Consider the following 18,432-nt stretch of genomic DNA (forward strand, 5'->3'; position numbering starts at 1 on the left):
GGTACTCTAGAAAATCTATACACTGAAAACAAAGTGTTTTTTTAATTTGAAAATGGACCGAAAAAAATATAATTATGAAAAAAAAGACATCTGAAATATCATTTCGATATTTTTATTTCCATTCTGTTTTTGAAGCCAACAATTAATGCGGTTCTTGTCTTTTGAAAAGTTAAATAGTTACAACTGATCAATTTTTGTAGTTATTTTCAAGAATTCAAATTATTGATGAGAAGCATTTAGAAAGCATGGGCGAATGTATTTTCGCATGAAAATTTCTTCAAATCATTGGTGTCAAAAAAGAAGAGAACTTTAGAAAATCTATACACTGAGAAAAAAGTGAAACGCTTTTTTCAAGATTTCAAAAATTTTCCGAAAAATGATTATTGAACAAAAGGCATCAGAAATTTCTTTCCGGTATTTTTATTTCAAAACCTAACAATGAATGCGATTCTTGTCTATTGAACAATTCAGTAGTAACAACTGAGACATTTTATTTAGTAATTATGTTAGAATTCAAATCCTTGATGAAAAACACATTTAAAAAGCGGGGCGAATGTATTTTTGCATCAAAATGTCTTCCAACCATTGGTGTCAAAAAAGAAGAGGTAAGAAATATTTTTGGGTACTCTAGAAAATATATACACTGAAAAAAGTGATACTTTTTCCAAGAATTCGAAAATTGATCGAAACAAAAAAAAACCTAACCTAACAATGAATGCGAATGACATTTTTTAAGTTATTTTCTAGAATTCAAATTCTTGATTGAAAACATTTAAAAAGCGGGGCGAATCTATTTTTGTATAAAAATTTCCTTCAACCATTGGTGTCAAAACAGAAGAGATAAGAAATATTTTTCTATACTCTTGAAAAGCTATACACTGAAAAAAGCGACACTTTTTTCCAAGAATTCGAAAATTGATCGAAAAAAATATATTATTTTTATTTTAATCCTGCTATTGCAACCTAACAATGAATGCGATTCTTGTATTTTGGAAAATTAAGCAGTTACAACTGAACAGTTTTTTTGTTATTTTCAATAATTCAAATTCTTGATGAAAAACATTTAAAAAGTGTGGATCATTAGGAATCTTTTAAAAAGAACGAATGCATTTTTGTATGAAAATATTCTTCAAATCATTGGTGTCAAAAAAGAGGAGATAAGAAATTGATTGAGTACTGTATAAAACAACCTATACACTGAATAAAAAGTAACACTTTTTCCTAGAAGTCGAAAATTGACCGAAGAAAACATAATTATAAGAAAATAAATCGCGTTAAAAATTGCATAAAATTACCGTGTAAAAAATACCTCAGTGTAGCTACAACTGAGAAATTTCTTAATTATTTTCAAGAGTGCAATTTCTTGATGAAAAACATTTGATAAGCGCGGGCGATGAAAACTGTTTAGAAAGCGGGACGAATGTATTTTTGCATGAAAATTTCTTCAAATCATTGGTGTCAAAAAGAAGAGGTAAGAAGTCTTTTGGGTACTCTATAAAATCTATACACTGAAAAAAAGTTATATTTTTGTTTAAATTCGAAAAAAATATAATTATGAAAAAAGTCATCTGAAATATCTTTTCGATATTTTTATTTCCATTCTGTTATTGAAGCCAACAATGAATGCGATTCTTGTCTATTGAAAAATTAAGTAGTTACAACTGAGACATTTTTTAAGAATACAAATTCTTGATGAAAAACATATAAAAAACGCGGGTAATGAAAAACGTTTAAAATGCGGGGCGAATCTATTTTTGCATAAAAATTTCCTTCAACCATTGGTGTCACGAAGAAACAGAAGACGGAAGAAATATTTTTGGGTACTCTAGAAAAGCTATACACTAAAAAAAGTGGCACTTTTGCCAAGAATTCGAAAATTAATCGGCAAAAATATAATTATGTAAAAAAAGGCATCTGAAATCTCTTTCCGGTATTTTTATTTTAATCTTGTTATTGAAACCTAACAATGAATGCGATTCTTGTATTTTGGGAATTGTAACTATAACTGAAACATTTTTTTTTGTTATTTTCAAGAATTCAAATTCTTGATGAGAAACATTTAAAAAGCGTGGATGATTAAGAACCTTTTAAAAGCGTTTTAAAAGCATTTTTGTATGAAAATTTTATTCAAATCATTGGTATCAGAAAAGAAGAGGTAATAAATCGATTGGGTACTGTTGGAAATTTATACACTGAATAAAAAGTAAAATTTTTTCTATAAGCCGAAAATTAACCGAAAAAAACATAATTATAAGAAAAGGACATCTGAAATTTATTTTCGATATTTTTATTCCCATCCATAATTAATGCAATTTTTGTCTTTTGAAAGATACACTGAAGTCTCTTTACGCGGGGCATATGAATCGCGTAAAAAAACCGCTTAGTAAAAAACACGTAACTGCGTAACGCGTAAAATAAACCGCAAAGCCGAAGAAATTTTGTTTGATGTCAAATGTCGAAATCGATTTTTTGATATTTTTATTTTATGGAAATGCATGAAACGTCCAGATCTGGTGTAATCTCAAAAAAAGTTTCAGAGTCGACTCGAAAAAGAATTTCTGGATAACACTAGATCTCGAGTTTTTTTCCATTTCTAAGACAAAGCAAGAAAACCGGATAACTTTGGAAATTCGCGTACCTTCGGAAATTTGCGTATAAAAAAACCACATAACTTCGGGAACCCGCGTAAAAAATCGCATAAAAACACCGTGTAAAAAAATACCTCAGTGTAGGTATAACTGAGAAATTCTTTAGTTATTTTTAAGAATGCAAATTCTAATGAAAAACATTTGAAAAGCGCTGAAATGAAAACTATTTGAAAAGTGGGACGAATGTATTTTCGCATGAAAATTTCTTCAAATCATTGGTGTCAAAAAAGAAGAGGTAAGAAGTCTTTTGGGTAGTCTATAAAATTTATACACTGAAAAAAAAAAGAATTACTTTTTTAAAGATTTCGAAAATTGATTGAAAAAATATAGTCATAAAACAAAAGGCATCCGAAATTTCTTTTCAATATTTTTATTTTAATACTGCTATTGAAACCAAACAGTGAATGCGATTCTGGTCTTTTGAAAAATTAAAAAGTTACAAATGACACATCTTTTGTAGTTATATTCTAGAATTCAAATTCTTGATGTTAAACGTTTAAAAAGTGTGGATGATTAAAAACTTTTAAAAAGCGGAACTAATGTATTTTTTCATTCTTCAAATCATTGCTGTCAAAAAGAAGAGGTAAGAAATCGGTTGGGTACTTGAAAAAAAGTGAAACACGTTTTTCTAGAATTCGAAAATTTCCTGAAAAAATAAAATTATGAAACAAAAGTTGTCAGAAATTTTTATTTTAATGTTGCTATTGAAACCTAACAGTGAATGTTATTCTTTTATTTTGAAAAATTGAGTAGTTACAACTGAAACAATTTTTTTGTTATTTTCAAGAATTCGCAGTATTGATGAGAAGCATTTAAATAGCGGGGCCAATTTATTTTTGCATGAAAATTTCTTCAAATACTTGGTGTCAAAAAATAAGAGAACTCTAGAAAATCTATACACTGAAGGGAAAAGTGACACTTTTTTGAAAAATTCGAAAATAAACCATAAAAATATGATTATGAAACAAGGCTTCTAAAATGTCTTTTCGATAGTTTTATTTCCATCCTGTTATTGAAACCAACAATTAATCCGATTCTTGTCTTTTGAAAAATGAGATAGTTACAACTGAGAACCTAGAAAATGATTTTAAACGAACAAAAAATAAAATAGTTATAACCTTTCTTCTAGAAGCAGTCGTTCTCGAAATATTTAGATATTTTTTTAAAAAAACGCATATTTGTATGCTCTTTTTCTTCTGTTCAATAACAAGTAGTAGGAAATAGATTGGGCACTTAAAAACGTAAACACTGAAAAAATAAGTCAAATATTATCTCAAGAATTGAAAGATCAATAATAGAAATCGAATGAAAAAAACCCTATTCTATTTTATATTTTGAATTTAAAATTTTTTGTTGTTGTTAATTTGACTAGTGCCAATTTAAAAATTAATTTATAGTTGAAATATTTTTTAGCCTAATGAAAGATAGTCATTTAGGCAATAGAATTTGGTTCTACACCTAAACAGCAATGAAGGCTATGGTCGGGTGAAGCATGTGAAGTTAAAGAAAATTGATATTGTTATACCACATATGAAAGAATTTGGACCGGACACAATTTTCAACGAAGCTTAAATCCTTAACCCGCCATCTTTTGACGGCACTAGGATGGTTCTATTGATTTTCATTTTATTTAATTTTTAAAGCAATCGTTTCATCGAAAAAATTGGTATTTTCATTGATCATTGATAGTTCTCGACAACTGCCACAGGAATAATTGTACCATTGAAATTTACTTTTGGATTTTTGTATCGCCTTATGAAATTAGTCCTATTTTAAAGCATTCATTAAGTTGTTGTTTTTAATATTATTATTAACCTTTTGCCTCGTAGGTTTTTTTTTAAAAAGCGAACGGCCAAATGATAATATAATGTGATATTGAATCGAAAAGTTGTTAAACGGATGTTTCTATCATAATCAGATTTCGATATGTTCTCATTTTGATGTTTGACTTTACTCGGGTACCGTTGCCATGACCACGACGAGCCTGCTACGATTGCCAATTAGGGGAAACATATTTCTTCCGCTCGGCAAATGTGTTATGAGTTAGTGGCTGGTAGTGACTCGATTGGAACATTTTCGTCACTAGTCATTTTCAGGCTTCCGTAAACGCCACACTAAATGAATTACTGTTTTACCTGACAACGGAATAGAAATTAGAAAAAAGCTAGTGAATAATAATTAAATAATTAGAAATGTTTAAGCGTTCTTCAGAATTTTCCTTATAGGTTGTACCAACGGAAGATCAAAACACAAAAAATAACAAACCGTTCGAAATTCTGTAGCCGTGAGGAAAATTATTTTCTTTACTTCTTGATAGTAAGTTTTCAGTTTCAGTTTTCACTACATTATTGAATTGAGACTAACATAGAAAAGCCGAATGAAAGACCACCAGAAAGTCTTTTTTTTGTATAACGTATATGGAAAAACATGTTTAAATCTAATGAAAAAAATGTCATGGTAAAGGTGTGGGCATTTGGATATGGAGAAATTTTGTAAAAATAAATCCCACTCTCATCTCTCGTCTCCGATACGTCACAGAAAGCCCCTATGTTTTATATCGAAAAAGTAAAGTTTCGCTATCCGTTTTTCGAATCTACTGCTGTCTATCGTTCAGCTTATGAGGAACCCATTTTTCCACCTTCTGAATCGTTCCGATGTCGTGTCGACGACCAGAAATGACTTGGCGACTAGATTTTAACCTCGCGGCAATTTATTTTTGAATTTGGGTATAGTTTTCGTTCAACAATCTTTTCCTTTTGGCAATAGTATTTACATTTTTTTGAAACTAGTCAGTTATTCTTTCATTTCGACGATTTTGCCTTGCCTACAAATTTTTGCCTCTTCTCAAGGGGCTCTCGAATTTTCTCGACGGCCCCTGAAGTTATATCCGGTTCCGGAATTATATTTTTCTAATTTTAGCTGCAAAAATTTTCGATTTGTAGGTTATACTAGATTACGGTCGAACGAACTTTCCTGTTTGAATCCAGAGAGCAGTCTTTTCAAAAATTCATCAGCAATATTTCTAATAATATGAGTAATATGAGAAAAAAATTTTCACACCACTAGGTGAACGAAAATATTTTTTTTTTAATCGTTATTCGAAACTGTGAATAGTACAAGAATGGTATCGAAGAAGTGGTAGGAAATTGATAGTGCACTTTTAAAAAATATACACTGAGAAACAGTTACAACCTTAGTGTGGCGGGTGACCGAGAAAATCGGGAAAAGCCGGGAAAAAGTCTAGAACTTCGTTTCACCGGAAAAAAAATCCAGGAAAAAAATTACTAGTCCTAATCTTAGTAAAGATTTTCAGCATTATTATTTTCCTGATTAAAGAAATTAAAAGTTGGAAACAATACTCCATTTTCTGTTCGAGTGAGAAGTTCAATAAAAGTTTTGAAACATCGTATTGTCCCACACAGGTTTTATGGTACACAATCCATTGGATCCCATGTTTCGTTCAACAATTTTTGTAAGGGTTTGGCAGCAATTTTCAATGGATCAGAATGGATTAAAGCTTTCTTAGTTGTTATCAACAACAGCACATCGAATGGATGCTTTTGCTGGATTTCTGTTAAATTTCAGAATAAGTTTGCAGAATATAATTGCAAAAGAAATATCAGGTAGCATGTTTAATAAAATTATGAAAAATTATTAGGAGTCTTAATGTTTTTAAGATGGCTAATGATTGTTCTAATTTCACCATAATTTGTCTCAGTAATGTCATCTTGAGACAATCCTTGTGTTGTAATCTTGATATTGATTTCAATAGGATTCACAAAATTAAAAAAGCTGTCGACTTTGACCTTGTCCACCGTTTGCAATGAGTAATGATTTCCTTCTTTGAGATCAGAAATTGGTTCCTGAGAGTTTGTGAAAAACCTTAGAAAGGTGTAGAAGATGATTTGATTTGTTCAGTGAATGTTTAATTTATATTATAGATGGATTTCATAGTAGGATCACAAGAATGCGGGTGTAGATGTCGACGAAGAATCAAACTTAGATCATCTCAGTCATTAGAGGCATAGATTGTTGTTGTTTTTCCAGAGCGACAAGAGTCCATTTCAAGAATTTTAGAAGGATTTTGCTCTGTTTCGCCAAAATTCAATTTTGAAAGAATATCGTATATGTTGTTAGATGGAATCGGGAGGAGAATTGTTTCTGGTTCATTTTTAACCTTAGGTATACTTTTTTTTAGACTATACTAGGCTAATATAGTATTGGAATACACCAGAGATGGGCAATCCGTTCACGAACAGTTCAACGAGTTATATCGCCTCGAAAAGTGAGTGAATTGGAGTTTTTTATTCAAGAATGATAGATCTCTATATAGAAATGAAAGTAATCGAATTCTTTGATGATGTATACAAGTTAGTTGCGTTTTTGGGAATGTTTGCTGGTCCGAGGAATCCGGTAGAAGTTACACACATTCTTGACCTTTGTTAACGTATGAAACGAGAATGATTGTTGGTAGAAATACATGCAAAAAGTACTATCAGTGCGGTAAAATTTCATTTTCAATCGAATAATATAAGATGAAATTAAAATTTATGGCCCTGACCGCCAGCATATTCTTACTAATGCATTTGACTTTTGCTGCCATTTTCAAGTGAAGCTCCCAGAATTCATCGTCAGTTTTCCTGGTCATTGCCAAGTAGTCTAGCTGCGTCATTGTCTTCGCTGTTGGTAGTGAGCAAGTGCGAATGAATAGAATTATAAATGGAGTAAAGCATTAAAAATGGAAACTAAGAGAGGAAACTATTAATTTATGTGTATTCTGTAATTGATATTTCAGCTATCTAATTTGTCTTTCATCTATTCTGCCCATACTTGCATATCAGTCCCATGTGGTATTATTACATGTAATATCGGTAATACACCTTTGCTATTCAAATATTGGTGATCGTCAATGTGTTCCACATTAGGTTTCAATTGAATCGAATGAAGTTTTACTGAACCGCTCGCTATTATTGAATATGTAATCTGTATCTCTCATATTATTTTCGAAGAAACGTGCAAAGTTTCAGAAGAACGAAATCAAAAAGGTAAAAACCGAGATAAAACAAATGATATATAAAAAAGAACGAAAGAACGGTTCAACAGAACTAATTCTTTCGGTAGAACTATCAAGTTTTGAGCGATTCTTTGTAATGAACGGTTTTGCCCATCTCTAGAATACACTCGTAGTTTGAATCCTAAGAGTCTTAAGAGCTACTGATTTTCCAGATAGCCTAATAATAAGATAAGATAAGATATAATAAATAAGACTTATTTAGTGGTAGTCTTACAAAGGACTGAATAGTTCGGAAAACCGATTCAGCCATCTCTGAAAAAATGGCTCGCTCAAAAATTTCAGATCTTGACGAACTAATTCGAATGGTCTATGACACTTAGCCCTCCGGGCCTTGGTTCCAAAATCGGTTTTCACAGTGATTGCATAACTTATCTATATGAGAAAGCCAAGAAAGACTTCTTACCATTGTTATGTGCACTTGGCATAATGAATATTTTCTATTTCTAAATCGAGATACCCAATAAATACTTTATTTCTCAACTCTCGAAGTTCTTTTGGATATGGGATTTCCAGAAATATTCTGAACATAGGCGATTTGAGCCTGTTAAAAAACCCAAGAATTTTTTGTCTCGCGCACCGGGAAAAAACGGGAAATTGAAATCGGCAATTCACTTGCCCTGCTTTCGAAAATGTCCCAAGTTAAAATTGTAGTATTTAGTCAAACTTTTATTAGCACTCTTTGTAATAGAAATTTTATGTATTTTCACAAGTTGAGTCGAACAATTTTTCAAAAATCCACGCATTTTCGAAAAATAAAATTTTTGTTCATTTTCTCCATCTTGATCTAGAGTGCAAAATACTTAATCTATTATTAGTTACAACATGTGAAAAGTACCTATAACAGTCCCGAAGACACCAAATCAAACGGACCAACCGGTCTTTGAGATAGATGCTTTTGAAAATTGTCAAGAGATTCTTGTTTTAGGCCCTTCCTCAACAGTTAGGTTATAGTCAAACAATTGCGAACTGATGATGTAGATTGTCCTCTTTGGTTATGCAGAATGCTTTTGAAAAATTTGTGTCAAATAAATTCCAAATAAACCCTCCGCAATCCAGCTAGTGGTGTGATAAAATGCTATTCAAATAGTCTCATTGGAACATTTTATAAAAATATGTCCTTGTCTACAACTAAAACATTTTATTGACATTTGCACTTCAAATTTGTGATGTAAAATGTTCTATTCTGTTCAATTCAAAATTCTGGCTTCCGAGTTGCAACGATTAAAAAAAAAGGTCATGCAAATATAAATGCATTTTTACAAATCAATTTTAAGTTGATTCCATCCATGCAAAACAAATGGTTTGCCGTACTGGAAACGAGGGCAAAGTTTTATTCGAATTGGAGTGTGCGAGGTCTGAATTGCTCAGGAGATAAAGTATGGAACGAAGCACGAAAAAGGTAATACGATCAAGCTAAAAAGTATGTGTAATCAAGTTTCAGTCTTCTAGTAGAAGAGGTAAACTAAAGCATCTCATCTAAATGGTTTTCAATTGTTATCATATCCTACATAACCTAGATTTAGATGGAACGCAGCTAAGACCTCCATATTACTATTATGCAATCTTTGACTTCTCACATAGTTTTGAGTGGAATGATGTTCCTTAAATTTACGTACAAGCTGAGTAGGTGACACTTTATTTTTATAAAAAGTTTTGGGCAAACCTTGCCTTCGAATTAATAATACCCTGCATTAAGTTGAAATCCTATTTTACAAGCTGTCAGATTTGAACATAATAAACTGAGGTCAACCACATAATAAACTGAGGAAAAAACCACGTAACTCCGGAAATCTGCGTAGAGAAAATCGCGTAAATTCGGAAATCCGCGTAAAAAAATTGCGTAACTTCTATTATCCGTGTGAAAAAAAATCTGCAAAACTATAGGAAAAAATTAGTTTCTATATGTCTTCAAAAATGCATGTAACATCGAGATCTGGTTTTATCTCGTCAAAAATTTGTTTGAAAAAAAAAATCGTCCATTAGACGCCGAGATCGGCTGAAGTCCCGAAAAAATATTTTTTTGGAAAAATCGAGAATTTTCTAAGTGTCAAAGAATTGACTAAATTTTTTTTTTTGAAATAACACCAGATCTCTACGTTTCATGCATTTCTAAGACCAAACAAGAAAACTGCAATACTTTGAAAGTTCATATTTAAAAAAAACGCATTACTTCGGAAATCCGCGTAAAAAACCGCATAAAAAATTCCCCGGGTGTAGCCATTTTCAAAAAAAAAAATAAAAACTTAAAACCTAAAACATAGTCCTACGTCGATAAGCATTGATATATTCAAATAATGCATAAAATAGACTACCAGTACCCATGCGTTGATGCCAATCCATGATACTATCGATAATTATCCCCAAATCGAAAACACGAGTTCAAAAACGTCCGCTTATGAACTTTGCTCATCGGATTGTTATCGCTTCAGAGTTTAATTGTGTTGATATCATAATGTCAAAACTTTTCGAGTGAGCTCGAACGAAAGTCGGTGATCGAATTTGAGATGCATAATGCCAGCTCTAATTAAATATAAATAATCTAATAAAACTAAAACAGGAGTGGTTAATGTCAGAGACATAACCAGAATGACTAGTCAACGATTAAGTGAATTGATGAACCTTTCGAACAGTGAACTTTTTTTTTTGTTCCATTAAAGTACTGAAGAACAGACTAAAGAGAAGACAAAATTTTACACTGATGACTTGAGCCCGTAAACGAATCGTATTCATTAAACTGAAAATTTCATTTTGAAATAATTTCCAAAGTATATTGATACATACCAGGAGACAGATATATTTACATTCAATTTTTATCACTTTCTCGAATCGTTTCAAAAATCAAAGAAATTTACATCGAATCGAATTTTCTATGAAACCGTTTCCAATACCATGTTTTATGTATCAGTTAACTGCAAAAAAAAAGAAAAATACACAAATCAAACGATTGGAATGTACAAAAACGTCTGTTGTGAACATACCCCGCTTTCCACGCAAGCATGCAAAGTTTCCATATTACCACATTTGAAAATATATCACAGTTTTTGACGTTCGAGAATATCGGTTTCTGTAATGAATAATTTTATCCAAAATACTGTTTAAAACTCACTTTTCGATGCGATGGACCGATGCTGGTCTTAGCCGTAAAAACGACACAGCAATGACATAAAAGCCCTATTTGCTATTGAAAAGCTCTTAAAGTTTTCTTTCAAACATCATAGTCGTATCCAGAATATCACAAACGAACGCGGTTTCTGTCATTATAAAGCTTAAAATATTTTGAATGGTTACCATTATGTAAGTTGAAGCGAACATAAAATCATACATTTAGTAGAATTATGATCTGATTAGTTACAATATCGGAAACGTTTTTTCTTGATAGATTCAAGAGCAATCGTTGGTTATACAAGTAAAGTAAAAATTCTGCAACTCGGTCGGTTATCGGATGAACCGTCATCATAATCCGACAAACGCACTGAACAGCAGTACTGAATGGTTTGCGTATCAAACTTCCATATTTATACCCATCATGTCAAATGACATTTCTAATAGGTCGCTCGCTCACTCTCGTGATGACAATTGACAGCTTTATGCAAGGAAAGAAACTAATATTTAAGAATTTCACGATCAAAATGTGCCCCGGAAAACTCAGATACAGCATTCCAGATTAAGGTAAGGCCCAGAACGACGTGAGAGGGAACAAAAAAACGGCAAACAGCTTGCAGTAAATAATTGAATTAAAATAACAAATATAAATATCAACACTGTCATTTATTGAATGAACGAACGAAATTACCCCTTCTGAGCAGTTTGTGGAACTATGAAGAGTGATTGAAACCGTATTCTAGTTTTGGATAGCGTGTTATAAGACAGTTCCATTGTTTCTCTTAGCCAGGTAATCGAAAGGCATTGATATTGGCAGTAAAATAGCCATACATGTAGCAATCTGAAAGTTTATCTGTCATCTATAAACCGATTAAATTCCTTAACGCATGCTAGCCACAAATAAGCATTACCAATAAATAGCCGTATATTTTCACTAAGTAAGCATTTAAGTAGCTATAAGAGCGACTAAAATGTCTATTAACGATTATCAGCTGCCATAATGTGGCTTCAGTTCATGCTTTTTGGTTACCTGGGTCCTGTCATACCGTGAATCGATTAAAATATACTAGTGAGTTGAATACTACACTGAGGTAAAATGTGCGGTGAAAATGTTCTGCCAAATGTGTCACTTTTAGCAAGTGTTTCTTTTTAATTATTGGTGAACATTTTGGTTATAGAAATACTGGAATAGCAGTTGTTATCTGAAATGTTTTTCAAAAAAAAAACAAAATTCTACATTCTCGTTTTACCGTAAAATTCTCACGTTTGTCGATTGAACTTCATAGCAAGTGAAATAAATGAACAACAGATTCGAATGAATGAATAAAAATAATCTTAAAAGAGTAGATTCACCACAACAACATCGTACTGATCATGCTGAATAGGAGGATACTACTTATAGTGAGTATGAGTTAATTCAAATGTTTATGAAATATCGGAAGTAGATAGTAAAATACAATTTCAAATACATTTTCAATTTAATTCGAGTATTATTTTTATATGTGGTAATGCAATGATGACATATTTGAAATCATGAACGGTTAACTCAATGATATTTCGCAAGTTACACGTTTACAGGTTTAAAGTAAGAAAAATAGTTATTGATGCTATGTATAAATAAAAAAGCACAAGTCAAAGAGTTCCTAAGAGCTACCTGATTGAAATAATAGTAACCACCGATTATCGGCAAACGCGCAAACGAACAACAAAGGGTAAGATTATCGATGACTTCAGAAACTAAAGAAACGTAAATTCAAATTCACCTATGCCTACTCTGTTGTACATTTTCCTATATTGCAGCTTGAATGTTGGATAATCAACGGACAGAAAAATGTCATAATAATAAGCACAAGAGTTAAAGAAAACAAAGGTAACTATTCAAAATCTATGATTTCTGGGAGTGATGAGACGCCTCGTTAGACATAAGGAAAACAGTCGGTTTCTACTCAGTGAGTTTCATAGGTGTGGAAGTATCATAACAGTAGTGAAGTGTTGCCAAGGGGGTAGAAAAAATGGAACGCTAATTTATAGCCGATTTCAAAAGGTTTATCGCCATTAGAAAGATGAATTCATCGACAATGAAATGTACAAAGGGTTATGGAAAATAGAGTTGCCTATCCAAAGCTATCAGAAAAAGTGCTAACTTGACCTAACTAAAAATGCTTCGTTTGATTAGTCATATCTCAGTCGTTAGTTGTCCAATTTTGACAGTTTTATGATCGTACATAAATTAATAGTAATCTGAAATAGCGATTGAATCAAAAATTTGATTGATAGCCATTATCTATGTAAATCGAAATAGAAACACATTGGTTTTTCAATTAGGACTCTATATTTAAATGACCACTTAGTTTGGCTTACAATGTGCATTTAAAAATAAGGTACTGCAAAGTAACTTTATATTCGATTTCCGACTTCAAATACGTGCATGAAAAAAGGTGTATATTCATAAAATATTTTCATTTTTTTTAATAATGAAAAACTTCGTATTTATGACATAGCTGTAAATTCAGAGCGATGACAAATTCAAATTCGATTATGCCTTCCTTCCTTCAGATTGATTCGGGTAAACAGCAAAATTATGCTTCAGTGCTAACATCACATATTCCACCACATTCCTCAAACCAATTGTAAGGAAAATAATACATTTGAGTATTTGGATAGAAAATAGTGCTATTTGTCGGTTGCGTCACTTATACGATTATATCTACAGAACCGGAAGCTCGAGCTCGATCGATAATCTAATAGTAGCTAATCTAACCTGTTTTCATCCGCCTAGTGGTGTAATGATGCCTCTCTCATATTATTCATTTTTTCTTATATATTACATCAAGAATAATCAAAATATTACTAATTAAAAAAGTTTAGAATCCAGTTTTCAAGACATCATTTGCATAGTTCTACCACATTCAAATACTACCATTGAATTTGAGTTAGTGAAAATCGATTCAACCATATTTGAGAAAATGGAGTGAGCTCCATTTTAAAGATTTTGACCACTATTTCCAGTATCGAAAGCCGGAGTTTCAGGTCGTTAATCCATCAGACAATATGAACTATGAACAGTAACAGTTTCAAGCACAATTTAAAAGAATTTCCACAATTTCTGTACCTTCGATTTAAACGACGGTTTAAAATAAATAGAGCCGGAAGTAGGAATGGGTTATTTATGGGTTAATTTAAGTTTGATTTTATGAAAATCTGATATAAGTTTATTTGGTCTTGGACTATCTTGATCTGCAAACTAGACATTTTTACTCTGAGCACCCTATCTTCGGAACGGGAAGTTGGATCTGAATAAACGTCAGTTGAATCTAAGATGATAAAAATCAGTCAGTTGAATCTAAGATGATAAAAATTGGTTGAGCCAATTTCGAAAGAGGTTACTGGCCAGATTTAACTTTAAGAAGTCATTAATTAAGGACACTCGTTACATGTCTTCATTAGCATTTACAGTGTAGGCTATTGAAAAAAGGCTCTTTTTGTGAACGCGGAACTTCAGAAAATTCTTTCTCGAAAAATAAACGTATCACGTAATGAAAAAATACAAATCGGAACCGAATAAGGTGGGTGCATAATGTCAGAGACATAACCGGATTGAAGTAAATAACATTGGCTTGCTGAAAATGACACTATGCCTCATAAAGCACGATATCAACTCCGGTGAACGACAAATACAGGTTAAAATTGGGTGTAAATGAATGACATATAATAATAATGAGTCCAATATGAGTAATATGATAAAACACAACGAAAGTATAGGAAATAGAAGAAATATTTATTCATAACACCGCATGCGCTACCCGAGTATAAAACATATAAACTAGAGTTGTTTTACAAACCAATGGAAATATTCTGTGAAGAATACTATTTCTTGAAATCTATAATCTATAATCGTACCATCTACCATTGATATATAGTATTGCGCCTTTTGTTAATTGTACAGTGGTCTACTAGCTCATGAAACTGGAGCTTGGAGATGCAGATTATTTTCTGCAATTGAGTTAAGCAATCAAAGGATGGTCAATCATATTAACCAATTGTTGGGCAAACCTAATGTGAGATTTTTGAAGAATATCAACTAATCGGAAATTACCTTCTTCATTTTTAGAATACTCTGAAACATAAATTTCCAACTCTACTTCATAATTCAGAAAGACGTCATCTTGGGTTTAAAAATTGCCTAAAATATTAACACCTGTTCGTCGTTCCCATTCTAAAAATACCAACGTGTTGTAGGCAGTCTCAATAAAATGGATATTTTCACAGAAATTTTTGAATATTAGAAACACTTGTCACTTTTTAAGGAATGCTAAGCAGACAGCTAACTACTTTTGTATTTGGATCGATTAATTTTGATACGGATTGTAATTTACACAAGAAACATTTCAAATCAGGTAAAAAATTATCAAAATGTTTACACAAATTTTAGAAAGTATTTTTGACTCTGCTAGCAATTTAAAACGACTATCTAAGCAACTTTGTTCACCAATCGAATGAATATTGCTTCAGCTAAAATTTATGGAAGAATTATTTCATGTTCGATCGATTGAAGTTAGTAACAGGAGAAATAATTCATATTTGCACCAAAATCTGAAAAAATTATCATCATAGAACTTCAAAAAGTTAAGATGCATTCGGAACGGAAAATATAAAACGAGCGTCTCTGGAATTTTGGGTACTAATCGATTGTATTCGGTACAAGCTAAACTTCGTGAAGTAAAATAATGTGATATTTACCAAAAATCTAATAATAAATAGATGTTCCCAGAAATGTAAACATCTTATAAGTTTCTGACATTTACGGGAATTTCAAAGCTAACATCTGAGAAATTTTGTGCACCGATCAATTGAAGTTAGCATTAGCCTAAATTTTTAGAGTGAAGTACTTGTATATTTACTAAAGGTTTCAAGAAAATTGGTATTTTTTCACAGAAATTCCAAAATTGTTGAAGTTTGAGGCACATATGTGAGATTCAAAAGAAAACATTCAGGAATTTTTGCTTATCGATCGATCGAAGCTAGCACCAGGTAAAATAATCATATATTCGCTACCGAATCAAGAAAAGTTATTTATTTTCATAAAGATTTTGGCGTTTTAGGAATATTCGGTGCTTAACGAGGAATGCGAAGTTAACATCCAGGCATCTTTGATTACGAGCAATTCCAGAAATGATTAGCAAATAATCAGAATTCATATCTTCCGATTCGAATAAAATTTCTCACACGTTTCCAATATAACTAATTTTTTTTTGCACGAATGCAGACACCAATTCGACTCAAGACTGATTTTCAAAAAGGGCAATTAAAATCAAACAGAAAACATCTTTTTAATATTTTTTAAATAATTTATTTTTACCTTAACTTATAGTCCACAATTTGGTGCAAATTTGGTTAGTGTGAATTGAAAAATGACGAAGTTACAGCTAAAAGAATTTACAAATATTTACAAAACTTAAAGTTTGCAATAGAATTTAGTCATTTAGACACTAGAATATAATTCTACAGATAGTTATGGATATTTAGACATGAAAATCAAAGAACTCTATTTTTTGTTGATTACCGTCGTTTAAACAAGTCAAACCTAATTCTAAACATCAAACAATCGCCCTTGTTCCGAATAACGACATATTGGTTTTTCGATCGAATATGATTCGTTTGAATACTAGCTACCTTATTAGAAATACGAATGAAATACGATCGAAAAAACGATACGTCGTTATTCAGAATAAGGGTGAGTGTTTCTCTATGAAGTATACAATTTTTTATATACCCTCACTTTTGTTTACGGCTGTATGCGATACGTTCGAAAGTATATCGAATTCGTATTCCCGATTACGTTCGAAGCGATCACACTTTTAAACATCGTACATGCATAGAAACAACGCCTATCTAAAACTTTCAGTTCTGGTACAGACTTGTAATTAAAAATCTTTTTTTTTTCGTTGATTTTGTATCATCATGCTTGATTACGTCCGTATCGACTATTCGACGAACACATACTTTTGAAAGAATGCGAACAAGCCATTCTTTTTTTTTAATAACTATTTATTGAAACCCTGCGGAACACCGGCTCGTACGAGTAGCAATTCAGATTTACAATTCTGATAGCTAACCCGAAGAGTACGATCAATTAAATAATTTTGAATCATTTTGATCAAATAAATAGGAAACTGAAAATCAGACATTTTTGCTATTAAACCTTTGTGCCAAACACTGTCGAATGCTTTTTCTATGTCTAGAAGAGCAACTCCAGTGGATAGCCCAGAAGATTTATTTGCTTTTATCATGTTCGTCACTCTGACAAGTTAATGAGTAGTTTTTTTAAAAGATATTTTTTATTCAAGCCTATTTGCGTACAAGCTTTACGTGACCGATTGAGCCGGTTTTATTAGGTTTTTTTTTTGAGTTGGATCTCGTTGTCACCCTTTTTCTAGGTTCGTCTCGTCATCCATTGCCGCATCGATGGTATTGTTGTCAATTTCCGTCTTCATTCCGTTGCTAGTTACTGTAGATGCACCTTGTTGTATATTGGTTGCAGTGGCTGGTTGGTTGGAGCGTAAGTTGTTAACTGCAGCTGGTGGTGTTTGTTCATTGTTGTTGGTGGCTGTTACAGGTGTACTGGAGTTGGTTGGGGTTGGTGTGAAGGAAGCACCATTGTCCTTTGGTGTGGTTGTCTCTTGTTCAGTTTATCACATGGCTTACCGTAGTGAACAGCTTTTTGGCAATATTGACATGTGGCCATCTGATTGTCATAGGTAACAAGTGATTTGCACGGAATTCTTGTATCTTGACCGAAAATCACATAAGAAGGTATAGGCTTCTTAAGTGCATGCATAACAAACGTACGCCATTCAGAATACCGGGGAAAAAGTTCTTCCACTTTTCTTTTTCCATAGAGAGAATCTCTCCGTATTGGGACATAGTTTTGCGAATATATGAATCGTTGACGCTTGAGGGAAGATCATGCACACGCACTTCTATAGCACTATCTTCCATATATACTGGAATGTTGTACTTGATGTTTTCATGCTCCACATAGTGAACATTGTTATTGTCTTTAGCGAATTGAATTGCATCCAACTCTTTATAGAACTGGATATAAACAACATGGTCTTATTGCATTGAAGTAAATGCACACGTTTAATGTCAAAATGCATTTGCTCCTTAAGCAAACCTTCAAGTTCTCGTATCGAAGGTCGAATTTTGCACTGTCTGAAGTCAACAATAATTGTATTCTTTCGTGTCGGCGGTAGCTTTTGTTCGTTTGGTTCACTCATTTCGAGGTCGTTCTATTGTTAACTACACAATACTGTACTTGGTTTCTTCTGTCCTGAACGTAAGCGGTTTTGTTTTATCGACTAACTTGGATGAGATGTACGAGCCAACTGATGATTAGTAGTTGAATGTTCATGACGAAATCCAAACTGCTCTGGTAAAAAAAATCAATTCTCATTTATATGAGACATCATTCTCAACAAGATAATTTTTTCAAAAAGTTTACTGATAGGAAAGTAAGCTAATTAGTCGATAACTTGATGTTTCTGCTGGATTTTCATCAGGTTTAAGGATAGGAATTATTTTAGCGTTTTTCCATCTTTTTGGGAA

Source organism: Malaya genurostris, chromosome 2 (assembly GCF_030247185.1).
Source record: "Malaya genurostris strain Urasoe2022 chromosome 2, Malgen_1.1, whole genome shotgun sequence".
Classification (NCBI taxonomy): Eukaryota; Metazoa; Arthropoda; class Insecta; order Diptera; family Culicidae; genus Malaya; species Malaya genurostris.